We start from the raw sequence: 27,943 nt of genomic DNA, 5'->3' as shown, positions 1-27,943 counted from the left end.
CACTCTTTCCTTTGCTGACTTCTGCTGCAGCCATACCTCAGGACCTTTGCCCTTGTTTCCTCTGCCTGGAATGCTCTTCCCCTCAGATATCTGTGTGGCTTTCTTATTTATTTCACTCAGGTGAAAAGTCATTTTTCTAGAGAGGCCTTCTTTGACCACCGCATCTAAAATAGTATCCCTCACCCATCCCATCATTTTCTGCCCCCTTACCTTGCCTTGTTTTCTTTAGAGTATTTATAATACTGTCATACACAAACCAGCACGTACACACGATATTTGTCTTTCACTGATAGAAGACAAGCTCCATGATGGCCAGGAATCTGCCTTGCTCACTGTGATGTCCACAGCACATAGAATGGTTTCTGACATATATTAAGCGCTCAAAAAGATAGGTGCTGAACTAACGAAAAAGGGAACGGAAGACGGAGCAATAGGGATCATTCTGCCATTTCTCTCATCCAAGTACTAACCAGGCCCAACCCTGCTTAGCTTCCAAGATCAGAGGAGAACAGGTGCATTCAGGCTGGTATGTCTGTAGAGTGTTCTGCTGTTTCTTTCCTACTATTCTATCCATTTTTTTTTCTAAGAGAAGCAATGTCTATAGATACACCAGCATCTCCTAAGTCTCTCATCTTCTGTCCTACTTTCCCAAAAATAATAGTCTTATCTTCCTTAAAAAGGGGAAGTTCAAATAAGTAGAAAGGTGAGGCTGTCGGTCCTTTCCACGGTGGCAGACCGGAACCCTCTGTCTGTATCCTGGGCAAACTGGGCAGGGCCATTCAGTGCCTATCTCCAGGGTGTTGTCCTCTTGTGCTGATTTAGAAAGAGTGAAGTTTTTTGGAAATTTAAGAAAATGGAAATTCATTTCTTATTTATTTATTCAGTAGAAATGGGGGTTCACCATGTTGGCCAGGCCCCTGCGAAGGGAAATTGCTAAAACAAGATTGGTTCTTGAAGACAGTAATTTTTCCTTTCTATAGCCTTCACTTTTTATGCCGCATGCAGATTTTGCTTGGACTGTATTTGTTCTTCTGCTTCTTGGTCAGGAAGTTTGAGTTTATGATTTGGTTTCCCTTAAGCTAAGTGCAGACAGGAGCCCTGAGCTGGAGGCAGAAATAAGGGGTCTGTCATTTACCTGTGTTCACAGGGTAAGGTGTGTGGAGTAGAGAGCATTCAGCTCTGTTTGGACACTCTGGTTGTGCAGGTACTTGTATGATTGAGGTCTAGTAACACTCATATTTGATTTAGTGTCAAGTAAAATTAGATGCCTCTCTTACTCAAGAGGAATGCTGAAAGTTTTGTTCCTCCTTTCCTGTTTTTTGTTTGTTTGTTTTTCCTCTGTATATGTTGCCCTTAAACAGAAGTTTACCATGTAGTGCTTTAGTCAGCCAACCTCCCATGTGTATGGAGTTAGAGTTTTGATTCTAATGTGGGGATGGAGGTGGGGTGCCAGATTTAGCAAACTAAAAAAAGTTAAATATTGCAGATAAACACTGAATAATTGTTTCCTATATCTTATGCATTATTTGGGACATGCTTTTACTAAAAAATTGTTCTTTATCCAAAATGCATATTTAACTGGGTGTCTTGTTTTGTGTCTGGCAGCGCTAGTTGGAGGTTATGTTTATGCATAGGAATTGCATCGATCGTGAAAATGTCCAAAGAATGATTGAGCCATGGCTGACTTAGTGATTGTGCATGTATCCAAAAGAGAGGATTTGTAAACCCAGGGAGTATTAGAATTAGAAGGAAGTTAGAGAGCATTTCATTTATCTCTAGTCTTTTATAGTTAAGGGAATTTACTCCAGAGAGGTTAAGTCACTTTGTCAAAGTCACATAGAGTTAGTGGCAGAGCTAGACATGGGACTCTGGGACCAGTGGTGGTTCTGCTGCATAATCCCGTCCCTTAAGAGGTCATGAAAAAAATTGCTTATGTTTTCATGTTGACCTTTAATCACATCTGTAGCCATCCACTCAAGATCACCTCATTATCATACTGTCCTTCAGTCCCCAGATCCAACATGTGGCAGCCAAAGCCATTCTCATGAGACACCTCGACTTTTCTCTGAGGGCTGCATGACTGTTGAAAGCCCCACGTGGTTCTCTTCCCTGCTGTTATGCCAGAAAGCCTGTAGTTCAATGTATTTTTTTTTAATTTTTATTTTTTGAGATGGAGTCTGGCTCTGTCGCCCAGGCTGGAGTGCAGTGGCACGGGATCTCGGCTCACTGCAAGCTCCGCCTCCCGGGTTCACGCCATTCTCCTGCCTCGGCTTCTTGAGTAGCTGGGACCACAGGCGCCTGCCACCATGCTGGACTAATTTTTTTGTATTTTCTTTTTTTTTTTTTGAGACGGAGTCTCGCTCTGTTGCCTAGGCTGGAGTGCAGTGGCCGGATCTCAGCTCACTGCAAGCTCCGCCTCCCGGGTCTACGCCATTCTCCTGCCTCAGCCTCCCGAGTAGCTGGGACTACAGGCACCCGCCACCTCGCCCGGCTAGTTTTTTGTATTTTTTTAATAGAGACGGGGTTTCACCCCGTTAGCCAGGATGGTCTCCGTCTCCTGACCTTGTGATCTGCCAGCCTCGGCCTCCCAAAGTGCTGGGATTACAGGCGTGAGCCCCCGCGCCCGGCCTATTTTTATTTTGTTTATGGTTTTGTTAACACTTTGACCCTCTTGAGTATTTATTGTAAGGTGCTTTGATTAAGGTGGTCTTACTGAGTATAATTCCACAACAACTAAGTGTTGTCTTATGGGAAGCCTGCTTGCTTTAAGTGGCCTATTCCCACAAAACTCCTCACCCCTTTTTATTTTGGTAGAATAAATATGGAAGATATACATATGACAAGGACCAAGGTAGATAGACAGGTATATGTGACTTGCTTACTAGAGATCTGTTCTTTTTAAACAATATTTTATTATTTTTTATTACAATTATTTGTACCTCTTTAAAAGAAAGCAGCCTTGAAAGTGAACATGCTTTCTGTAACTGCTATTTGAATACCATATTTCAGAACCACTAATCTTGTTTTTTCATAGTCTCGTTGGTTAATTCATATAAAGTCTTACCAGCTGCCAGGTCAAAGCATAATAATAAAATTGGTTGCCAAGAGACTGAAAAACCTGTTCATCCTTATTTGCTACAGTTTATCTACCTTGGCCTGATCCCAACTTCATGGGAGGCTGGTCAGGTCCTATCAGGGTATGGCTGAATACTAATCTCCTGTGTATTTGTATCTTTAAAAGCAAAGACAAGGTCTAAATCAGCTAGTTAAACACGATAATAGGATACTTTTATTCTTGCTGTACTAGCCCTAATAAGAGGGGAAATGAAACATACAGAAATAGGTCATGGCTTAAATGTTCATTTGCGATACCAAAGAGTTTTAAAATGTAACCTATGATTGTGGTCAGGATTTCTTTGTTTCTTGCTAAGAAATCATTATGAAAATAGTGATTTTCATAATAAATCTCATCATTACAAGGAAACAACTCCAAGAATGAGTGAAGAGGTCTAGCGGTCCTTGAAGCCGGGCGCGGTGGCTCAAGCCTGTAATCCCAGCACTTTGGGAGGCCGAGGCGGGTGGATCACGAGGTCAGGAGATCGAGACTATCCTGGCTAACATGGTGAAACCCCGTCTCTACTAAAAAAATACAAAAAAAAACTAGCCGGGCGTGGTGGCGGGCGCCTGTGGTCTCAGCTACTTGGGAGGCTGGGGCGGGAGAATGGCGTGAACCCGGGAGGCGGAGCTTGCAGTGAGCCGGGATCACGCCACTGCACTCCAGCCTGGGAGACACAGCGAGACTCCGTCTCAAAAAAAAAAAAAAAAAAAAAAAAAAAGAAAAGATAAGTCATTGTCCTCACAGTCAAATACTAGAGACCTAATGTGACTTTTCTCGTTAGGGACAAGGTCAGCTGTCCCAGGCCCCACGTCTGCCCTAGGCACAGAGGGCTGTGTAGTGAAGTGGGTTGTGATATTTCCTCAGGCGGTGGCTCATTCCTGTGTTCCCGGAGCTCCTGCTTGAATGTGGAAGAATCAACACAGTCAGGAATCAGTAGGTCGGTTTTTAGTCTCCATATTCCTGATTATTAACTGTGTGATATCACACCAGTATCTCTCAGTTGGGGTTGATTTTCTCCCCTGCCCCACCCCACATGGGACATTTAGCAATGCCTGGAGACATTTTTGACTGTCACAACTGGGGAGTTACTCCTGGCATTTAGTGGGTGGAGGCCAGGGATGCCGCAAAACATTCTCAGTACACAGGACAGCCCCCAGCAAAGGATTATCCTGCCTAAAATGTCAACAGTGCCGAGGCTAAGAAACCCTGCATTAGACAAACCTCTTTGGCTTGCAGTTTCCCAAGTTACACGTTCTCTCCATCATGTAAAACTAAGCCTAACTCTACCACTGTTGTCTTTCTAACCTCTCCCTCACCCCAATTCTAAGTCAGTAAATATGGGGTAGGGCTCAGCCTGTTATTTATTTACTTATTTATTTATTGTCTCCACACGGGCTTCTGATGGGCAGTTGCAGTTGAGGCTGAGAACCACTGCCCCCAGGCATCATGCGAAATGGGGTTCCCGAGGAGGTGCCAGGTTGGCCATAAGAGAGGAGTGGACCCTCTCGGAACAGCCTACCAGCAGGAGGAAGTGAGAGGCCTGTCTATTGCGTGCTTCCACGTGAGCAGAAGCCACATGCGTGAGGGACCACAGAGAACATGTACCTGAAGGGTTACACAGGGACTTGGGCTCTCAGTCTCTGCACGATAAGCTCTCAGCTGCCGGGAATGTCTACTTCCCAGATTTCTGGCTGACCACCATACCCTGGAAAGGAAATGATAAAAAGGGACAGTTTCTTTATTAACACCCTGATTCTAGCTTCACTAGAGCTTCTCTGGGAGGTTGAAAATCAGTAACAAAAAACCTCACCCTGAGTCATCAGCCCATTTTGCCACCCAGATAAGGAAACCACATTTGTTACACTTACAGAATTGTGTAATTTAAGAGCTGGTAGGGACCTTGGAAATTGTAGCTCAGGCTCCCCTCCCGGAAGTCCAGAGCTGTACCTCAGGTCACGTGGCTCATTGATGGCAGGGATGGTTCCAGAAGCCTGGTCTGCTGGTTCCCTGGTGTGTTCTTTTTATGTTCTTATTCTAATATTTCTTGATTGGAACCAGTGGTACTGTGGACAATCCAAAATTGTGTGTGTTGTTCAAAGGAAGTGACTTCTAGATGGAACTTTGCTAACACCCAGAGTCTCTTCCTTGAACTCCTCTGAAATATGTTAGGAGGTGAAACAAGTATATCATGATTTCCCTGTGTTAAAGCAGTGCAGAAATACCCAAGTGCCATCTCTGTGCCAGCTGCTGGTTAAAGGCCTGTACTGCTACTTTTCTGTTCCAATTCTTGCGCCTCCCTGCCATAGCCCATTTTTCACACAAAGCCAGTGATGTCCAAAAAAAAGGAATTCACACTCCTGAGGAGCATGAAACAAAATTTTAAAAAGTTAAAGGAATTCAGGTCATATCCTTCTGCTTAAAATCCCCTAGTTGCTTTCATTGTAGTAGGTGTGAGATCCACATAGGTAGCTGTGGTCTGTAAGGGCCTCTGGTTTCCTTTTTTTTCCTTCTCCCTTCCTTTCCTACTTTCCCTTCTCCCTTCCGTTCCCCCTTCCCTTCTCCCTTCCTTCCCTTCCTTTCTTTTCTATCTTCCCTTCCCTTCTTTCTTGTTTTTGTCACCCAGCTCACTGCAGCCTCAACATCCTGGGCTCAAGTGGATCCTCCTACCTCAGCCTCCCAAGTAACTAGGACCACAGGAACATGTCACCATGCTGGGCTAATTTTTGTATTTTTAGTAGAGATGAGTTTTTACCATGTTGGCCAGGCTGGTCTTGAACTCCTGACCTCAAGTGATCTGCCTGCCTTGGCCTCCCAAAGTGCTGGGATTACAGCTGTGAGCACTTCGCCCATCCTGGACTTTATTTTTAAAATAAAATCAGAATGCCAGTTTATTGATACATGAGAAATGGAACTGCTAAGCATAATAGATTCCTTTCTTTGAAGACAGCGTATGCTTCCTATAGGAAAAATATCCAGGTGAAGCAAATATAAAAGGAGAAAGCTACTGGGTAAGTATAGACTCAGCACCTAGTGAATTGGAAATCAAAAAGACCCAAGAGCTTTGATGCTGGAGAAAGATTACCATGTTAATGGCTCCTCAAAACTGGCTGGATGTGAAAATTGTACAGGAAGCTTTTGTTTAAAACATACCCACAAAAGAGTGTAAATTGGTTCAAGTATTGTGGAAGACAGTGTGGTGATTCCTCAAGGATCTAGAACTAGAATTACCATTTGACCCAGCAATCCCATTACTGGGTATATACCCAAAGGATTATAAATCATGCTACTATAAAGACACGTGCACACATATGTTTATTGTGGCACTATTCACAATAGCAAAGACTTAGAACCAACTCAAATGTCCATCAATGATAGATTGGATTAAGCAAATGTGGCACATATATACCATGGAATACTATGCAGCCATAAAAAAGGAGGTGTTTATGTCCTTTGCAGAGACACGGATAAAGCTGGAAACCATCATTCTCAGCAAACTGTCACAAGGACAGAAAACCAGACACCGCATGTTCTCACTTATAGGTGAGAATTGAACAATGAGAACACTTGAACACAGGGCAGGGAATATCACACACTGCAGCCTGTTGTGGGGTGAGGGGAGGGGGAGGGATAGCATTAGAAGAAATACCTAATGTAAATTTTGAGTTGATGGGTGCAGCAAACCAGCATGGCACATGTATACCTATGTATCAAACTTGCATGTTGTACACATGTACCCTAGAACTTAAAGTATAATAATAATAATAATAATAAAAAACATACCCACAAGAAACAACAACACATTTTTCAGTCTCTCCTTTGGAGATTCTAATTTATTAGGTTTGTGGTGAGGGCTCGGGAATCTATGTTTTATTTAAAATACTGCTATAGTGATTGATGGTGGACAACCTGGTTTGGGAACCAGTGCCTAGCTCACCTTTACTTCCAGCATGAGTAAACTCAGGCTGGAAGAGATCATATGTCTCATGCAGAGTCACACAGCAAGTGAGTGGGAAGATAGAATTCAAATCTCCTTGGCCTCTGTATGCATCGTTCAAACAACATAGTAAGATTCTCAGGGACAGAGGCAGCACAGCCTCGGAAATTGTTGGTTTCTTAGTTTTTTCCTGTATATACATGTAACTAACCAGTCTAGTGTCAAACAGGAAATATACACAGCATAGTTTTGTTTTGTTTTGTTTTGTTTTTTTATTGCAAAGTGTCAGATTAGGACCAGTAACATCAGCACCACCTGGGAACTTAGAAATGCAGATTTTCAGCCCCACTCCAGACCTACTGAATCTGAAACTCTGGTGGGGCCTAGAGCCTGTGTTTTAAAGCCATCTAGGTGACTCTGGATGCACCCCAAAGCTTGAGAATCACTGTCTGCAGGTACATTTCATGACTCAATCGCTGGTTAAAGCTGCTGACCTCGGCCTTTGTAGTTGATGAGTCATTAACATTGAGGCCTTAACTTTCCTAGCTATCTGCTTTCCTTGGTGATATTTATTCAAAACAGCAACTATTGTCGTAAGTCTTCATTAGAGATGGAGTCTCGCTCTGTCGCCCAGGCTGGAGTGCAGTGGGGTGATCTCAGCTCACTGCAAGCTCCACCTCCCAGGTTCACCCCATTCTCCTGCCTCAGCCTCCCAAGTAGCTGGGACTACAGGCGTCTGCCACCACACCTGGCTAATTTTTTGTAGTTTTAGTAGAAACGAGGTTTCACTGTGTTAGCCAGGATGGTCTCGATCTCCTGACCTTGTGATCTGCCCACCTCGGCCTCCCAAAGTGCTGGGATTACAGGCTTGAGCCACCGCACCCGGCCGGGAATGGACTTTTATTGAGCACTTGCCGTATGTGAGGCACTGTGTGTGAGGCTATTATTTGTTTCATTTAATTCTCACATCCACCTTGCTAGGTCAGTGTTATTATCCCTATTTTACAGATTTGGTATCTGAGGCTAGTAGAAGTTAGATATGATCTTGATGTACAGGCTATTTGCCTAACTATAGTTGTACATTTTTGCCATCTGTTGTCTCCCTAGAACAGTGGCTTACAAGCTTGATTGCGTATAACCAGAACGCCCCTGGGAAGCTTGTTATAAATGCAAATTCCCTAGGCCTCCCTTGCAGAGATCCTAATTCGGAGGCCTGGATGGGACCCAGAATTTTGAATTTTCCTCAAATACCCTAGGTGATTCTGTGCCAGTCCTAGATCCATTTTCACCTGCCCTAATCGGTTGACCAGTTGCCCCTCAAGGCTTCTCTGAAGTTCTGTGTTCTCCTGTGTTTTGTGCTCACAGGCCTTGGACACTGGTTGGAGAAGAGATATGAGTATGGGAGGAGAGGCCATGGGAGCCTTTATTAAGAGTCTTATCTGCCCGGCTTTTTCTGCTGTCTCTGCTGCTTCTTAGAGGGTTCCTAGGCCATATTTTGGCTTTGAGTAACTTGTGATGCTTTCCATTATCTATCCCAAAGTTTGTAACTGTTCTTATAGCAACTTTGCCCTTGTGTCTGTGGGGTGCATAGATGTGAGCCATTTCCTTCAGGCTGTCATTAATAACTGTGGAGTAGGGAGTTGCTTCAGCTTTTGAGGTCAGAAATGGTATTTCATCTGTTTGGTGATAAAAGCCCTTATTTTTCAGGGATAGAATGGACATACATAGTGAATGATTTGGCTTAGAACTTAGAAATGCAGATGCAGATGTTTGGCCCCACGCAAATGTACTGAATTCACTAAATAATTAGAAGACTGAATAATCTGGTGCTATTATGAAGGAAAAAAGTGAAATGGAAATTAAAAACAAATTTCAGATATGACGCCTGATGTCCTTTGTGAGGTGACAGGCTGATTTCTGTCTACAAGTTTAGAAGCAGCTACTAACATAAATAACCCAGGGATCCCATAATGTAAAAGAGTCATGTCTATGAAAAGATAGTGGAAATTGGCCAGGCTTTTGTCCAGTAGAGAAATCAGAAATGTTAAACTATTAAATTTCTTTAATATGTCTTAGTCCCTGAAACAAAATGTGTATTACAAAATGGGAAGGAAATTCACAAAAGCAAACATTGCAGCTTCCTGAAGTCCACTATATATAAAGCAAATTATAGGTTATGTTTCTAAGAATACTTTCTTTTTCTACCTGATATTAGAGTTGATAATAACAATATGCAAGTGAGTATAATAGCTACAGCTACCATATGTGTCAAGAATTATACAAACACTTTCTCATTTAATCCTCAAGAATCTTACAAAGCAGATATTATCCTTCATTGTACAGATGATGAAACAGGCTCAAGAGGATGAAGTAATTTGCCCAATGCTGGGATATGGTTTCCAGGGATTCAGGACTTTCAGTGTTATAACTCAGATGGTCTCCACTAAACTGGGTTGGTTGGTCCCACCAAGTGTCACCCAACCTACTGACCCACAGTTAATAGTAAGGCCAAAGGGTTCTGAGTTAGACAGTGGTTAATATACTGAAAATTGCCAACCTGCCTCACAGAGCAACTTTCAGAACATTTTTTGGTGCCTGTTTTTCTTGATTTTATACACAGTTCTAATAATCTTGGTTATTTGGTTCCCAGGTGCCTTGTCAATTAAAAACAGTGCATCAGAAGGGGTAGGGGTTGACCCAGGAAGGCACTGATAACTGTGGTGAGGGATAGCTGCCTGACTGATAGCAAAGGTGAGGGCAGGGAGAAGGAAATATAAATTAACAAAAGACACAAAATCAATACAGCGGTCAGGAGCCATTTATTATGGAGGCAAACATACATTAAAAAGAATAGCTATTATTGAACATTTCCTTTGTGTCAAACACAGTTTTAGGCATTTTATAGGTATACATAATTGAATCCATGCAAAGTAATCCTATTATTATTCCTGGTCCACAGATGAGGCAACTGAGACAGAGAGGTTAAGTAATTTGCTCAAGGTCACATGGCCTGTGAGTGGTAAAGTTGAGAATTAAAGTCATACAGTCTGTCTCCAATGCTCAGATCCTCAACATCCTACTTCAGTGTAGGTCCTAGGTCTTCAGGACGTAGCATGGCAAGTTAGTGAGGTTTATTGTGATGTCCTGAATCCTCCAAGGAGAAAAAAAAAAAAAAAAAAATGGGCATTAAATTTTATTTTGTAATAATTAATTTTTAAAAATTTACCAAAGCTTTTTTTTTTTTTTTGGGAGACAGAGTCTCGCCCTGTCACCCGGGCTAGAGAGCAGTGGCGTGATGTTGACTCACCATAACCTCCGCCTCCCTCGTTCAAGTGATTCTCCTGCCTCAGCCTCCTAAAGTAGCTGGGATTACAGGTGTGTGCCATCACACCCAACTAATTTTTGTATTTTTAGTAGAGACGGGGTTTCCCTATGTTGGCCAGGCTGGTCTCGGTCTCCTGGTCTCCAGTGATCTGCCCGCCTCTGCCTCCCAAAATTCTGGGATTACATATATGAGCCACCATGCCCTGCCAAATTTACCAAAGTTATATGTGGACATTGTTCTACAACGCCTGTTACAAAAAACCAGTAGACTCCTCTCCCCCAGCCCATTTCCTGCTCCCCAGAGTTAACCAGTGAACTCTTGCAGTAGGTTACACACCTAGTCTCTAAATGACACGTTTCTATTCCTATGGTCAGTTTTTCAGTTTTAGTCATTATCTGTCGATACTTTATTACAGAAGAAGAGAATTTAACTCATTCCTCCATCCACCCCTGCTACAAGTGTACCATTTTCATCTCCTCTTTCTTACCTGAGTTTGTTCATTTGTTCCTACATTTGTTTGTTCATTCTTTCCTTCCCCTACTCAACAGTTTATTATAACTTTATGAAGGTGTTATTGACAGATAAAAGGCTGTACATGTTTAATATATACATCTTGATGAATTTGGGGATAATTATTCACCCATGAAACCATCGCTACCATCAAGGCCATAAACATACCCATCATCTCCCAAAGTTTTATCCTGCCTCCTTTATTATTATTATTGCTTTTTGTGTGTGTGTGTTTTAAGAACAATTAACACTGGACCTATCTTCTTAGCAGGTTTCAGTATCTAATACAGTATTAGTATTATATAGACACTAGGTGCTGTATAATAGCTTTTCAGAACTTATTTATTTTGCATAAACTTGTTCCCCTTAACTGTGACCTTCCCATTTCCCCTTCCTCCCAGTCCCTGGCAACCATCATTCTGCTCTCTGCTTCTGGGAGTCCTTTTTTTTAAATTACATTTTTTTATTTTAGAAACAAGATCTTGCTGTGCTGCCCAGACTGGAGCGCAGTGATGTGATCATAGCTCACTGCAGCCTTGAAGTCATGGGCTCAAGCAATCACTGCGCCTCAGCCTCTTGAGTAGCTGGGGCTACAGGAGCGGCCACCATGCTTGGAGAGTTTGACATTTTAGATTCTATATATTAAATATATGGAAGATCACATAGTATTTTTCTTTATGTGTCTGGCTTATTTAACTTAGTCTAATAGCTTCCACACCTATCCGTATTGTCACAGATGGCAGGATTTCTTTCTTTTTTAACGCTGAATACTTTTCCATTGTATGTATAGACCACATTTTCTTCATTTATTCATTGTGAATGGACATTTAGGTTGCTTCTAAGTCTTGGCTATTGTGAATAATGCTGCAATGAACATGGGAGTACAGATACCACTTAGAAATCCTGATTTCAATTCTTTCAGATGTATTATACCCAGAAGGAGGATTGCTAAATCCTATGGTATTCTATTTTTAAAATTTTTGAAAAAATTATTTTAAAGAACCTCCATAATGTTTTCCATGGTGGCTGTACCACTTTGTATTCCCACCAACAGTGTACAAGGGCCCCTTTTCTCCATATCCTTGCCAATACTTACCTCTTGTTTTTTTTTTTTTTTTTTCTAATTGGCCATCCCAGCAGATGTGAGGTAATCAAAATCATTGTGGTTTTGATTTGCATTTCTCTGATGATTAGTGATGTCGAGCACTGTTTCATATTCTTGTTGACCATTTTTTATGTATTCTTTGAAAAAATGTCTATTCAGCTATTTTGCCCATTAAATTTTTTTTTCTTTTGGGTGTGTTTTTGGTATTCAGTAGTATGAGGTTCTTGTATATTTTGGATATTAAACCCTTATCAGATTTACATTTTTTTTCCTTCTATACGTTGCCTTTTTTTTTTTTTTTTTTTTTTGAGGTGGAGTGTCATTCTGTCACCTGGCTGGAGTTCAGTGGCACGACCTCCGCTCACTGCAACCTCTGCCTCTGGACTCAAGTGATTCTCGTGCCTCAGCCTCCTGAGTAGCCAGGATTACAGGTGCCTACCACCATGTCCAGCTAATTTTTGTATTTTTAGTAGAGATGGGGTTTTGCCATGTTGGTCAGGCTGGTCTCAAAGTCCTGCCCTCAAGTGATCTGCCTTCTGGGCTCCCAAAGTGCTGGGATTACAGGTGTGAGCCACCATGCCCAGCCAGTGGCCTGTCCATTTTATTGTTTGCTTTGCTGTGCAGCAGCTTTCGTTTGATGTAATCACACTTTTTTTTGTCTTTTTTTTTTTTTTTAGATGGAATCTCACTTTGTCACCCAGGCTGGAGTGCAATGGAGCAATCTCAGCTCACTGCAACCTCTGCCTCCTGGGTTCAAGTGATTCTCCTGCCTCATCCTCCCAAGTAGCTGGGATCATAGGTGCGTACCACCATGCCCCAGTTAATGTTTGTATTTTTAGTAGAGACGGGGTTTCACCATGTTGGCCAGGCTGGTCTTGAACTCCTGACCTCAAGTGATCCACCTACTTTGACCTCCCAAAGTGCTGGGGTTACAGGCGTGAGCCACTGCACCTGACTGGATTATTTAGAGTATCTCTTATTATTATTTGTACCTCTGTGGTATCAGTTGTAACACCTCCTATTTCATTTACAATTTTATTAATTTGAGTTTTTACTCTTTTTTTAGACTAGGTAAAGTTTTCTCTCTCTCTGTCTCTCTTTCTCTCTCTCTCCGCCTCAGTAAAATAAAATTTATTTAATTTTTTGAGGACGGATTCTTGCTGTGTTACCCAGGCTGGAGTGCAGTGGTGCAATCTCAGCTCAATGCAACCTCTGCTTCCCAGGTTCAAGTGATTCTCCTGTTTCAGCCTCCCAAGCAGCTGGGATTACAGGCACCCGCCACCACGCCCGGCTAATGTTTGTATTTTTAGTAGAAATGGGGTTTCGCCATGTTGTTCAGGCTGGTCTCAAACTCCTGACCTCAGGTGATACCCGCCTCAGCCTCCCAAAGTGTTGGGATTATAGGCATGAGCCACTGCGCCCAGCCAGTTTTGTCAATTTTATTTTTTCAAAAAATAGTTAGTTTTATTCATCTTTTCTTTCTTTTCTGTGTTTTTTTTTTTTTTTTTAATTTTTTTGGTCTCTATTTAATTTTAGCTCCAATCTTTATTATTTCATTCCTTCTTCTAACTTTGGGCTTATTTTGTTCCCTTTTTTCTAGTTTGTTGCAGTATAAACTTAGGTTGTTTACTGAAGATCTTTCTTTTTTCTTAATGGAGGCCATTTATCACTGTAAACTTCCCTCTTAAAACTGCGTCTGCTGAATCCCATAAAATTTTGATGTGTTATATTCTATTTTCATGTATCTCGAGATTAAAAAAAATTCCTTTTGATTTTATTTGACCAAGTAGCTGTTCAGGATTATGTTACTGAATTTCCACATATTTGTGAAATTTTCAGTTTTCTTCCTGTTATTGATTTCTAGTTACGTGTTGGTGTGGTCAGAAAAGATATTTAGTATAATTTCAATCTTCTTAAATTTGTTGAGACTTGTTTTGTGGCCTACTATATGTTCTATCCTGAAGAATATTCCACGTGCACTTGAGAATAATGTATATTCTCCTATAGTTAGATAGAAAGTTCTGTATGTGCCTGTTAATTCTATTTGTTCTATAATATTGTTCAGACCTGCCATTTCCTTATTGATTTTCTATCTGGATGATCTGTTCATTGTTGAAATTAGGGTATTCAAATCCCTTACTATTATTGTATGGTTATCTATTTCTCCTTTCAGTTTGGTTAATATTTGCTTTATATATTTAGGTACTTTGATGTTGGGTGCCTACATGTTTACAACTGTTATATCTGCTTGATGAATTCACCTCCTTGTCACCACATAACTACCCTCTTGGTCTCTTGGGACTGTTTTTTACTTGAAGTCTATTCTGATATAAGTATAGTCACCCCTGCTTTCTTTTGGTTTCTATTTGCATGAAATATTTTTTTCCATCCCTTCACTTCCAGTCTGTCTGCCCTTAAATCTAAAACGACTCTCTTTCAGGCAGCAAATAATTGTATCTTATTTTTTATATATATTCTGTCATTCTATGCCTTTTGTTTTTATTTATTTATTTATTTTTTTGAGACGGAGTCTTGCTCTGTCGCCCGGGCTGAAGTGCAGTGGCCGGATCTCAGCTCACTGCAAGCTCCGCCTCCCGGGTTCACGCCATTCTCCTGCCTCAGCCTCCCGAGTAGCTGGGACTACAGGTGTCCGCCATCATGCCTGCCTAATTTTTTTTGTATTTTTAGTAGAGACGAAGTTTCACTATGTTGGCTAGGCTGGTTTTGAACTGAGCTCAAGTGATCTGCCCGCCTTGGCCTCCCAAAGTGCTAGGATTACAGGCATGAACCACCATGCCCAGCCTCTATGTCTTTTAATTGGAGAATGTAATACATTCACATTTCAAGTAATTATCGATAGATAGGGACTTACTATGCCATTTTGCTCGTTATTTTCTATTTGGTAGTTCTTTCTTTCTTTGCTTCTCTTAAAAAGCTGAGCTGCTTTTTAAGCAGATGACCACCATTCTGTCTGTTTTGAGTCCCGATTTTACGGTCCCCCAAATTCCAGAAGTTTTGGGGTTCTGAATTCCTGAGACTTTCTGGAGATTCTGTGATGAGTTCCTTCTTGGATTTCCCTACTGGCAGATGAAGAGTCAGCTTTCCGAGATCTGTTAATCAGTTACCTCTAGTCCATCTACTCTCTAGCCTCTACCATTTTGTTGCTTCCACTACCTGATCTTTGTCCTTGTGAGTTTATGCAAAAAGAAATAAAACATTCTTTATTGTTATATTAGTGAGATTTTGGGAGGAAGCAGAACCACATGTACATGCTGAGCATGCCATCTTTATTCTGAAGTCTGAAAGATATTTTAGAAAGATTTTAATGCAAAAGCATCCAAAAAAGGTTTTGTTGCTTTAAGCAGACTACGAAAAATGGTATTGTTGTAATAATTTTACTTGCTATTCAAATTATAGTTCCAGAGTTAGGAATGTCGGTATTACCTGGGCATCACCTGGGTGCTTACTCGAAATACAGACTCCTGGGCCCCCTACAGAAATTATTTATTTTTTTATTTTTTGAGACGGAGCCTCGCTCTGTCGTCCAGGCTGGAGAGCAGTGGCCTGATCTCGGCTCACTGCAAGCTCCGCCTCCCGGGTTCACGCGATTCTCCTGCCTCAGCCTCCCGAGTAGCTGGGACTACGGGCACCCACCGCCACGCCCAGCGAATTTTTTGTGTTTCTAGAGACGGCGTTTCACTGTGTTAGCCGGTAAGGTCTTGATCTCCCCCTACGTGAATATTGAATGAGAATTAGCATTTTGAAAGATCCCTACGAGATTCCTATATATCTTGAGGCTTGAGAAGTGCTAATATGAACTTGTAATTAAAGGAAGCTAACTCTAATGAATTTTAATCTGGGATTTAAAAATCTTGATACATTTTTCTTACTAAATTGTTCTCAAAATTCTCGAGGTTGCTGTGAGATATAAAAGAGAAAGGGGTGCATTTTCATGAGATTTTCATCAGGTATGAAACAAAACTTCCATTTCATTTACCATGAGAAGAGATGTCAGACTGGTTGTGCTCAGACTTTTCTTAGCTGCCCACAGTTCTTGAGGCTGGTGGTAGTTTTTTTAGATTGGACAGATTGAGTCTTCAGTCACACGTTGAGCTGCCAAAATGAAAGCGTAGCTTCTCCTAGAGGTAAGGGATACATTGATTAGTTCTATGTCCAACATTTCACCCAATAATTAATAAGTGCTCAATAACTCGTTGGGGGGTGAATGAATAAAAAACAAGATACAACCCCGTCTTCAAGATCGTCACAAACCAACAACAAAGACCAAGAAATAAATTGAATAATTAGCATACAGGGGTGACCAGTTGTAGAAATACTAAGCACAGGGAAGGTGCATCCAGCTCAGCATTGCTGGCACAAGGAGCCAAGGAGCTGATTCTCTTGGTGAACAGAGCTTGGTGCAGTTAGAGCAGCAGCTGTCACACTTTAGTGTGTATCAGAATCACCTGGAGTGCTTGTTGAACCACAGACAGCTGTGCCCTATCCTCAGCATTTCTGATTCAGTGGGGTGGGCCCAAGAATGTGCAAAAGTAGTAAGCTCCTAGAAGATGCTGGTAATACTGGTCTTGGAACCACAGTTTGAGAACCACTTAACTTAGAGAATTACAACGAATTCTTTTTTTTTTTTTTTTTTTTTGAGACGGAGTCTCGCGCTGTCACCCAGGCTGGAGTGCAGTGGCCGGATCTCAGCTCACTGCAAGCTCCGCCTCCCGGGTTCACGCCATTCTCCTGCCTCCGACTCCCGAGTAGCTGGGACTACAGGCGTCCGCCACCTCGGCCGGCTAGTTTTTTGGAGAATTACAACGAATTCTGATGGCTGGACTCTAGCAGCTTATAGGCAGGAGGCAGGTGATACTGAAGGCAGAAGCTTAAGGAGTAGGAATTTTATTGTGGAGATTGTGGGGAGCCATTAACAGGAGAGTGATGGACTCTCATTTGCCTTTTGGAAAGATCACTTTGGGTGTGGTGTGGAGGATGGATCAGAGTCAAGAATACGTGGGGATCAGAAAACCAAATAAGAGGTTTATTATAGCCATCCAAGAAATAATCAAAACTTGGAGTAAAGGCGAGATGATGAATATCCTTAGGACCTGCTGGCCAATTGGAAGTGGGAGGGGCAGAGAGGGAGGAGTTAATGAGAACCATCAGATTTCTGGCTGTGTGTGTTGGAATTGTGTGATTCAAGACACAGGAAGAGAAGTGGGATTGAAGCAAGGTTGTGGAGAAAAGCAAAGGAGGTGAGTACAGGACATGTTGGATTGAGATGCCAGCAAGATATCTGGGTGGACTCCCTTGTAGGCAGTTTTACTTATGGAATTGGAGGCCAGCTGCAAGGTCTGGTAAGTAATCCAGCCCCTTTCCTCCTGCCACTTCCATTTGATCTCCCATATCATTTGTTTGGATGAGGCATTGTATTTGTAAGCAACAATACGAATATAACCTTCAAGGGCCTTGAGAATACAATACTTTTCTAAATATTTTCTCGAGAAAACAAATGTTCTACTTTTTTGATTCACGGGGTAGGGGGGAGGAAGAAAGAGCTGAAGTACGAGTCTTCTAATACCAGAAGAGGTTAATAAAGCCGCCCTCTGAGTGGCCAGTCGAATTGGAACTTGGTAAGCTTGAAAGGGGCAAAAATCACTTGACTGGTCTGCAGTGCCATATGACAAACAGCTGAGACTAATTAGCTGGATTGCGGGTTTTTACAGCGATGCCTGTTTTGAAAGTTGATGGAGCGAATGCTTTTCAAAAGAGTCTTTTGAAAACCTTTTTAAGTAGGCCATTCTGACTTTAACATTTCTCCCTGTCTTAACCTCAGACAAAAAGTAACCTTCCTGAAGAGGACATGTGATTGGAAATTGTCAATTGTTGAAGCGTTGGTAACTCCCGTCTCTAACGTTTTAGAAAATTACAACAAGCGGTTCTCTACCCTGGCAAGGTATGGTTTTGTATTTATCTTTTTTTTTTTTGGTAGTGGTTTTGAGCTCTGTCATGTCAATTTTCATGCGCTTAAATTATGTGCAATATAACACACAATACCAGTGCACATATTATTTTTAAACTAAAGACTTAATGATGTCTACTAAATTTCTAGGGATTAGTTTGAAAAGTGAATTTTCAGTGACCAGGGAGTGGGTACGAATACTGACTGCATTTTTCCTTTCTTTTCTGTACGTGAATAAAGAAACACAGGTTTTTACTTTCAGGTAATTGTTGAATATGAGAGCTGATTAAGAAATTGAATTATTCTGAGAGTCTTGCTTATCCTCTGAGGGTTGTTTGACAAAAATTCAAGCTTACTGGTGTTTTGTTTTTGATAGTGTTAACAGTGTTCTTTCTTTTCTCTTTCTTTCTTCCTTTCCCTTTCCCTTTTCTTTGTTAAATTTGAGACAGAGTCTTGCTCTGTCGCCCAGGCTTGAGTGCAGCGGTACAATCTTGGGTTACTGCAACTTCTGCCTCCCAGGATCAAGCAATTCTCCTGCCTCAGCGTCCTGAGTAGCTGGGACCCCAAGCTACCATGCCTGGCTAATTTTTGTATTTTTAGTAGAGATGGGGTTTCACCATGTTGGCCAGGCTGGTCTCAAACTTCTGACCCCAAGTGATCTGCCCGCCTCGGCCTCCCAAAGTGCTGGGATTATAGGCATGAGCCACCGTGCCCGGCCTAATAGTGTTAATAGTTTTAATGGAGGAATGTAAGTGTGTGTTTTAGTGTAAGGTTTATTTCTTCTGGGAATTAAATCTGCTTTTCAATTAGTGTTAATTCTGTTAGGTTTGATAAGCGTATTGTTGTTATGTAAGGAAATGTCCATATATTTTAGAGATGCAAAGTGAAGTATGCTGGAGTGAAAGATCTGGGTGGTGTGATGGGAGATTTCATTATATAGTTCTCTCTACTTCTGGATATTGTATTAGTTTACTAGAGCTGCCATAACAAAGTACCATAAACTGGGTGGCTTTAAAACTGTGATTTCAAAAACAGAAATGAATTTCCTCACAGTTGTGGAGCCTGAAAGTCTAAGATCAAGATGTCAGTGGGGTTGGTCCCTTTTGAGGACTGTGAGGGAGAATCCGTTCTAGGCCTTTCTGCTTAGCTGTGGATGGCTGTCTTCTCCCTATGTCTCTTCATGCCATCCTCCCTGTGTTCATATCTGTGATCACAGTTCCTTTCTTGTGAAGAGACCATGAGGGAAGATTAGGACCCACCCTAATGACCTCTTTTTAACTTGATTCCCTCTATAAAGGTCCTAGCTCCAAAAAACATTATATTCTGAGGTACTGGGAATTAGAGCTTCAGCATGTGAATTTTAGGGGAACACAATTCAATCCGTAACTGGCAGTCTGAAAAGTTTCATAATATGATATTTTAAAGATTTGCCTCAAATTGCATGCAGTAAACATTTGTTAAGCCCAGTGCCTGGTAAGTGCTGGATATCGAGTGTGTAAAGATGTGTAAGACATGGTTCCTGTCCACTAACCCATGGTTTAATCAAATACAGGGATCTAACTTTGTGAGTGTGTATGTGTTTGCTTATTCCTTCCACTGAGTTGTAGCCACTCTCACACTTGTGTGTCCCTGGAGGCACAATCACGGTCCTGACACATGGACAGCCTAATATCACAAGAGATACCTGGAAGGGTTCCCTTGCCCTGAGCACCCATGAGCATAGGTCAAGAGAGTGGAAGGACTTTGTGTTCACCCAGTCCATTCTTCTCATTTTACAGATGAAGAAATTGAGGCTTAGAAGTGCTAAAGTCATTTGCTGATTTGTATTAGTGCCAAGTCATCCTTCAGAGTCTCCTGGCTTCCATTCCAGTGTGGTGACCAAAAAATACTGTTTTCTTTGCCACAAACTCATGCTTTTCACCTGGGAATGAGCCCCAAGCCCCATTATCAGAAGTCATTGTGGGAAAGAGCCTTGATAAAAAGCGGACATTCTGTGTCAAGGTTCTTGGATTATAAATACCAAAAAAAAAAAAAAAAAAAAAAAAAAGATGTTTTGGGGATGAGTGTTTATTCACGAGGGCATTTTATCCATAGAATGAAGTTAGATTAAATACATTCCAAAGGAGTTTAGCCCCATCTTGGCTGCTTTCTCTGTTTCTTAGCTCTTTCTCCTTGTCACTTGTAGAAATAGGTCGTAGAGCTACGACTCTGCGGCCATAAGAATACAAACAACTGTTTTTCTTCTTTCTTGGTGCTTCTGCTGCCCACAAGACAGGAACTGTGGCAGAAAGGGGATGGTCTGATGAAACCTTGCTGGCTGGCAGGATGGCACCATGGCAACTAGGCTGCCTCTCTCTGCTGCTGTTTCAGCTTCCGCCCTCTCTGGACCCTCGGTACCTGAGTGCTCAACGGGGAAACTGTCTTCTCCCTGCCTCCATTTCTGATTTTCCTCTGTAGGATTAAGGCTTCTTGAGATATCTGCTCATCTTTTGCTGTTATTCCTTTCTTCCTCCCTTTGAACTTGTTTGATTTAGAGCCAGAGCTCAGGCTATAGCACACATGATAGCTGATGAGTCATGTGAAGCCCATTAAAAACAAAAGCTGATTATCACAGGAGCCATTATTTACTTGCGCTGTCTATGCGCCAGCACGTTTTCTTGTGCGCTTCTGGTGTTGCTGCAGCATGGCTGGGGCCCTCTTACGGTGTAGGCTGGGGGCAGGTGGGGGAAGTGGGTGATGGATGAGATGGGGTGCTGCTTGAGAGAGGAGCTAGCTTTGCTGCTGCTTCTCTGAAGGCAGAAGTCTCTTTGCTCAAACACGGGTATAAATCATCCTTTCAAGAGCTGAGAGCATCCATTTTTTTGTTTGTTTTTCTTGTTTTCCCCGTTTCATACTCTATCAGGCCTCCTTTCTTGATGACATGATCTAAGCTGGAATCTTTTAGCTATTCTTTAGCTAGATGGTAAATCCAGCAAATAGCTAGATGTTAAATTCATTCATCTAGCAAATAGTGAATGGGTTCGCCATTTTCACACGGAGAAGGTCCAGACCACTTCAAGTTTGTACCTCTGTGGTATGGCAACTGAGCCAGCCTGTGGATGATCACTGGTTGAAAAATCTCCTTCCTAGTGTCCTTCTTGGATCTGTCTTGCTGCGCCTTACATTTTGGTTCTCTCTTCACTCTAAATGTCCATCTCATTTTTCCCATGGCCTCAGGAAATAGAATTATGTTGATGACACTAAAATTCATAGCCATATTCTTGTGAGCCCTAGGTCTGTTTTCCAAATGCGAATTAAATACAACTCCCTTGATGTCCCTCAGACATGGAGACATTTAACTGGTTGGGTACCGTACAGTGTAATGTGGTATTTGAGAGTGTGTCTGAGTTCAAATCTTGGTTCTGCCATTTCTGGCTGTGTGACCTTGGGCAAATTTATTAACCTTTCTGTGCATTGGTTTTTTCCATCTGTAGATTAGGGACCTTATACGGTTGTTGTGAAGACTAAATGAGTCAGTGCTTTAAAGGATTTAGAATAGTGCTCAGTGTTAGTTATAATAATTATCATCTTCTCAGACAGTCTTTTCCTTTTTCAGTTAATGATGTACCATTTATTTACCAAACTAAAAGTTTCGGTTATCTTTAATTTCTATACTAGTCTATCAAGAAATTATATTGATTTCTACCTCCTAAATATATCTCGAATTAATCACTTCTTTTTCATCCCTACTGTCTCCAACACAATTCAAACCCTCAGAGTCTCTCTCCGTATGTCTTAGCCAGTTCAAACTGTTACAACAAAGTACTATAGACTGGATAGCTTGCAAACAACAGACATTTATTTCTCATGGTTCTAGAGGCTGCAAGTCTGAGACCAGGGTGTTCACATGCTCAGATTTTGGTGAGAGCTCTCTTCCAGGCTGCAGACACTCGACTTTTCACTGTATTCTCACCAGGCAGAAAGGTAGCTCTCTGGACTCTTCTTATAGGGGCACTAATCCCCTTCATGAAGGGTCTATCCTCAAAACCTCATTACTTACCAAAGACCTTCCTCTTTCTACCATCACATTGGGGATTAGATTTCAACATACCATTTTTGGGAAGACACAAACATTCACTCGGTAACATTAGAGCCTCCTGATGCTGTGTGTATTTCCAGTCTCCATGTGGCTGCCATAGAGATCTTTGTAAGGCACACATTTCATGGTCCTCTCCTGCATAAAGAGCCCATGGTGGTCTTCCCTTGCCCAGAGGATAACACACAAACTGTTTTTTTTTTTATTATTATTATACTTTAAGTTCTAGGGTACATGTGCACAACGTGCAGGTTTGTTACATAAGTATACTTGTGCCATGTTGGTGTGCTGCACCCATCAACTCGTCAGCACCCATCAACTCGTCATTTACATTAGGTATAACTCCCAATGCCATCCCTCCCCACTCCCTGCTCCCCCTAATAGGCCCTGGTGTGTGATGTTCCCCTTCCAGAGTCCAAGTGATCTCATTGTTCAATTCCCATCTATGAGTGAGAACATGCGGTGTTTGGTCTTCTGTTCTTGCGATAGTTTGCTGAGAATGATGGTTTCCAGCTGCATCCATGTCCCTACAAAGGACACAAACTCATCCTTTTTGATGGCTGCATAGTATTCCATGGTGTATATGTGCCACATTTGCTTAATCCAGTCTGTCATTGATGGACATTTGGGTTGATTCCAAGTCTTTGCTGTTGTGGATAGTGCCGCAATAAACATACCTGTGCATGTGTCTTTATAGCAGCATGATTTATAATCCTTTGGGTATATACCCAGTAATGGGATTGCTGGGTCAAATGGTATTTCTAGTTCTAGATCCTTGAGGAACGCCATATTGTTTTCCACAATGGTTAAACCAGTTTACACTCCCACCAACAGTGTAAAAGTGTTCCTATTTCTCCACATCCTCTCCAGCACCTGTTGTTTCCTGACTTTTTAATGATTGCCATTCTAACTGGTGTGAGATGGTATCTCATTGAACACACAAACTTTTTAGTGCCATGTCACAGTCCCTTTAGGCCCAGGTCTCCAACACTTTCCCATGTTTTCAGCCTCTGTTCTGGATACCTTCTCCCCTACCTCCATGCATCCTTTCAGCCACGTCCACTGCTGAGGTCCTTTCATGCATCCTAAGTAACCTTAGCCTCCTACACCTTTGAAAGTACAAACCCTCAAACCCTTACCCGCATCAGTCAGCCCAAGATGTGTTCCCTCCTGAAGGACTTAAACCTGGTCTATTTCTTTTTTTAATTTTGGACATCAGGCATTCCTTACCAAATTCCATCAAAACTCGATTACATGTTTTGGATTGGCATCAAGAATTATTTGCTTACAGTTTTTGTTATCTTGAAAGGATAATGCTTATTTGGCTGACATGTGAGGTAAAGACCTTCCCCACATTATCTGGTGCACTGTGTAATTTTTGTCCATTCACATTTGTCACTTGTCCCTCTGTGTGCCTGGACACTCACATTCTGACTTCAGTCCTTGACTCAGATGCCCCTATGTGAAGTTTTTCTGATTCCCTCCTTAGACATCGTGGGCTCCTTCTCCTCCCTCTTGTGCTATCTCCCCAGACCTCCCATCTCCCCAACGGCTTGCACATACTTCTGTTACAGTTCTTCTTTTTTTTCTTGAGACAGAGTTTTGCTCTTGTTGCCCAGGCTGGAGTGCGATGGTGCGATCTCAGCTCACTGCAACCTCTGCCTCCTGGGTTCAAATGTTTCTCCTGCCTCAGCCTCCCCAGTAGCTGGGATTACAGGCATGTGCCACCACGCCTGGCCAATTTTGTATTTTTAGTAGAGACGGGGTTTCTCCGTGTTGTCCAGGCTGGTCTTGAACTCTCGACCTCAGGTGATCCGCCCACCTCGGCCTCCCAAAGTGCTGGGATTACAGGCATGCGCCACCATGCCAGGCCCTATAGTTCTTCTTTCCATGCATTTTCCTTGGGCACTTCCACAAATAGCTTACCTATTAGACTGTTGCTCTTCTAGAGCCACATTCTTGGTGCTTAACATAGTGGCACATCCCCAGTTCTTGTTCGTTAGATGTTTAATTGATGTGCTCATAAGCTGCTGCCTGAATTTCAGTCATTTAAACCAGGCTCTCTCCCTCCTTAGTGGCATCAAGCTTTACTAGTATATCTTTGGATCTTTGGTGGAGGCCAATTTACTTATCAAACCTTATTTAAAATTACTAACAGCTTTTGGATAGGTATATGTATGCTATTTTGCATTTAACTTCTGTTATATTTGAAGGACATTTAATATATATATTTGGGAAATACTTTCATATGTGTCATGAAGAACACTACAGCCCTTTCCCACATCCTCCTATGCTTTGTAGTTTTGATATTTTCACATTTGTCATTTGAGCCAAGTTTATTTTTCTCTAAAACAGCTTAAAATTTCTGTTAAAAAACAGATCCCCATCTATTCTAGCTTATAGAGGTTGGAAAATGTTTAAAATCTAAAAGTGATTAAAGGTTTGTAGAAATCACAAAGTAAAGATTTTGGCCAGGGGCTGTGGCTCACACCTGCAATCCCGGTACTTGGGGAGTCCGAGGCCGGCTGATCACCTGAGGTCAAGAGTTTGAGACCAACCTGGGCAGTATGGCGAAACCCCGTCTCTACTAAAAATATAAAAATAAGCCGGATGTGTTGGTGCATGCCTGTACTCCCAGCTACTTGGGAGGCTGAGGCATGAGAATCACCTGAATCCAGGAGGCAGAGGTTGCAAAGAGCCAAGATCAGACCACTGCATTCCAACTCCAGCCTGGGCGACAGAGCGAGAGAGACTCTGTCTCAAAAAAAAAAAAAAAAGTAATCCTGGTTGTAGTTGAGGGACTCTTTGGAGTCAGGTGTGGACTAAGTGTCGTATTCTCTTATGATGTTTAACGTGGTTTTCTGTAAGACTAAAGACTCCAGAATTCTGTTACAGAGTTGTTTGCTGATTTGTTTCTTTTGTGTAAGTGCCCTTTTCATTTCTAGGTCATGGTTACTCTAACATCTTTCCTCAAATATATGCATTTCATGGAGTTAAATGAAATACAGACTTTAGGACAATTAAATATAGACTAATGAAAAAACTTGGCAAAGTTTTTTAAAGTGACTCCGAAACTATTAGCCAGAATTCAGAGATTTGGGTTTGGCTTCTTTAATTTGAAAATTAAGAAGAGACATGGGCTGGCCTTTTTAACATACAGTGTTGAATTACAGAATGCATAAACGTTATTCCTTGTCTCTCTTAAGATACTTGCCATTTTTATAATCTAGTACCCTACTTTCTAGATATTAAATGGGGGAACCCAAGTGCTAGTAGTTAAAATTAAATACAGTACTGTATTCAAAAGAAAATTCGGATGATAGCTAATGCATTTTCGATGCTTCTCTAGAGGGTAAAACACTATTTCTGTTTAAAACATTCTACTATAATTCTCCCTCTAGTGACTGCATCTCAAGTAACTTTTTTTTTCTTGAGCCCAAGACAGGAACACTTTATATAAATGTAATATGTTACATTTGAAGACTGGTTTTGGATAAGGTCACCTCAAGGATCTGGCACCTATCAGGTATTTCACCTTTTAGCCATTCAAATATTTATTAATTACCCTGAGAACTACCTCCCTTCGCTCTCCCAACCCCCTGGCGAATGCAAAAGGGAGAAACAGAATGACTTTGAAAGAGAAATTCTAGGTAGAAAGTATGAGAAAAGAGCAGAAACCAGTAAAGTGAGAGAAGAAACTAGAAGAAAGGAAAGAAAAATATCAAAGGCAGAATAAATGTAAAAGCTGGTAAATTAACAGATTAAGGGAAAAAAGTAACAGTCTCCTTGATACATGCTGAAACGAAATGTGATAAAGTTGACACCCATTCTTAATTCTCATGCTTAGCAAACTAGGATAGATGAACTTCCTCAATCTGATAAAATGTGTACCAAAAGTCTACAGCAAATGTTATTCTTTTTTTTTTTTTTTTTTTTTTTTGAGGCGGAGTCTCGCTCTGTCGCCCAGGCTGGAGTGCAGTGGCGCGATCTCGGCTCACTGCAAGCTCCGCCTCCCGGGTTCCCGCCATTCTCCTGCCTCAGCCTCCCGAGTAGCTGGGACTACAGGCGCCGCCTCCACGCCCGGCTAATTGTTTTGTATTTTTAGTGGAGACGGGGTTTCATTGTGTTAGCCAGGATGGTCTCGGTCTCCTGACCTCGTGATCCCCCCGTCTCGGCCTCCCAAAGTGCTGGGATTACAGGCTTGAGCCACCACGCCCGGCCTGCAAATGTTATTCTTAACAGTGAAACGTTAGAATCAAGACGTGACGGGACTGGGCTGGGCGTGCTGGCTCACACCTATAATCCCAGCACTTTGGAAGGCCGGTGGGTGGTTTGAGCCCAGGAGTTCCGGACCAGCCTGGGCAAGGGAGGCTGGGGCGGGACAGTCACCTGAGCCTGGGAGGCCGAGGCTGCAGTGAGCTGTGATTGTGCCATTGCACTCCAGCCTGGACAACAGAGTGAGATCTTGTCTCAAAAAGAAAAAAAAAAAAAGACAAGAAAAGAAAGAGATAAGACTACCTGTATCACCATGTGTATTCACTGTTTTTTTTTTTTTTTTTTTGAGATTCTCAGTACAGTAAGACAAGAAATATAAATAAAAGTTATAATTAGGTATAATTAGCTTTTTTTTTTTTTTTTTGGGGTCAGAGTCTCACTGTGTTGCCCAGGCTGGAGTGCAGTGGTGTGATCTTGGCTCACTGCAAGCTCCGCCTCCCGGGTTCACGCCATTCTCCTGCCTCAGCCTCCTGAGTACCTGAGACTACAGGTGCCCATCACCACGCCCGGCTAATTTTTTTGTATTTTTAGTAGAGACAGGGTTTCACTGTGTTAGCCAGCATGGTCTCAATCTCCTGACCTTGTGATCCACCCACCTCGGCTTCCCAAATTGCTGGGATTACAGGCGTGAGCCACTGTGCCCAGCTGACTTTTTATAATTAGACTAAAAGGTAAGATTAGAAAGGAAGAAGTAATTTATTTTTACCTAATATGTTTAACAAATTGCTGGAATTAATATGGCTGTGTAAGAAATAGAAGATACATGTTTAAAAGTTATCACTTACAGTAGTGACAAAAACAAAGTATCAATAAGTTGAAAGATACACAAGATCTTCATGAAAAGTGTTTATTGAAAACTTTTTTTTTTTTTTTTGGGGATGGAGTCTCGCCCTGTCACACAGGGTGGAGTGCAGTTGTGCAATTTCGGCTCACTGCAACTTCTTTCTCCCGAGTTCAAGTGATTCTTCTGCCTCAGCCTCCCGAGTGGCTGGGATTACAAGTGCACGCTACCATGCCCGGCTAATTTTGTATCTTTAGTAGAGACAGGATTTTACTATGTTGGCCAGGCTGGTTTCGAACTCCTGACCTCATGATCCATCCACTTCGGCCTTCCAAAGTGCTGGGATTACAGGTGTGAGCTATCGTGCCTGGCCCAAAAACTTTTTGAAAAGATGCTTTTCTTTTCTTTTCTTTTCTTTTCTTTTTTTTTTGAGACGCAGTGAGCGATCTCGGCTCACTGCAACCTCTGCCTCCTGGGTTCAAGCTATTCTCCTACCCTAGCCTCCCAAGTAGCTGGGACTATAGGCGCACACTACCAAGCCCAGCTAACTTTTTTTTCTTTTTTGTTTGTGATATTTTTAGTAGAGATGGGGTTTTGCCGTTGACCAGGCTGGTCTTGAACTCCTGACTTCATAATCTGGCTGCCTTGGCTTCCCAAAGTGCTGGGATTACAGGCATAAGCCACAGCACCCAGCCAAAAATACTCTTTTCTTAGAGTTTATTTATTTATTATTTCTATTTTTTTTGAGATAGAGTCTCACTCTGTCACCTAGGCTGGAGTGCAGTGGCGTGATCTCGGCTCACTGAAACCTCTGCTGCCTGGGTTCCAGCAATTCTCCTGCCTCAGCCTCCTGAG

General features: G+C 42.0%; 2 protein-coding genes across 7 annotated transcripts in view; one reads left to right on the top strand and one right to left on the bottom strand.

Moving 5' to 3' along the window:
* PIGB (phosphatidylinositol glycan anchor biosynthesis class B) overlaps positions 1 to 27,943 on the bottom strand; it is a 210,878-nt gene that overhangs the window by 70,386 nt on the left and 112,549 nt on the right. The window lies entirely within an intron of this gene.
* Positions 1 to 27,943, top strand: part of RAB27A (RAB27A, member RAS oncogene family) — an 88,739-nt gene that overhangs the window by 3,539 nt on the left and 57,257 nt on the right. For 3 of the 6 annotated variants that reach the window (XM_050799802.1, XM_050799808.1, XM_050799807.1), the window contains exon 2: positions 17,832 to 17,951. The gene's annotated coding sequence lies outside the window, so the exon portion shown is untranslated. Of the gene's footprint in view, positions 1 to 16,808; positions 17,952 to 27,943 lie in introns of those variants that run through there. The other 3 variants (XM_050799804.1, XM_050799805.1, XM_050799803.1) reach the window with 3 other exon arrangements.

Source organism: Macaca thibetana, chromosome 7 (genome assembly GCF_024542745.1).
Source record: "Macaca thibetana thibetana isolate TM-01 chromosome 7, ASM2454274v1, whole genome shotgun sequence".
Classification (NCBI taxonomy): domain Eukaryota; kingdom Metazoa; phylum Chordata; class Mammalia; order Primates; family Cercopithecidae; genus Macaca; species Macaca thibetana.
This window is presented reverse-complemented; position numbering and strand designations above follow the sequence as displayed.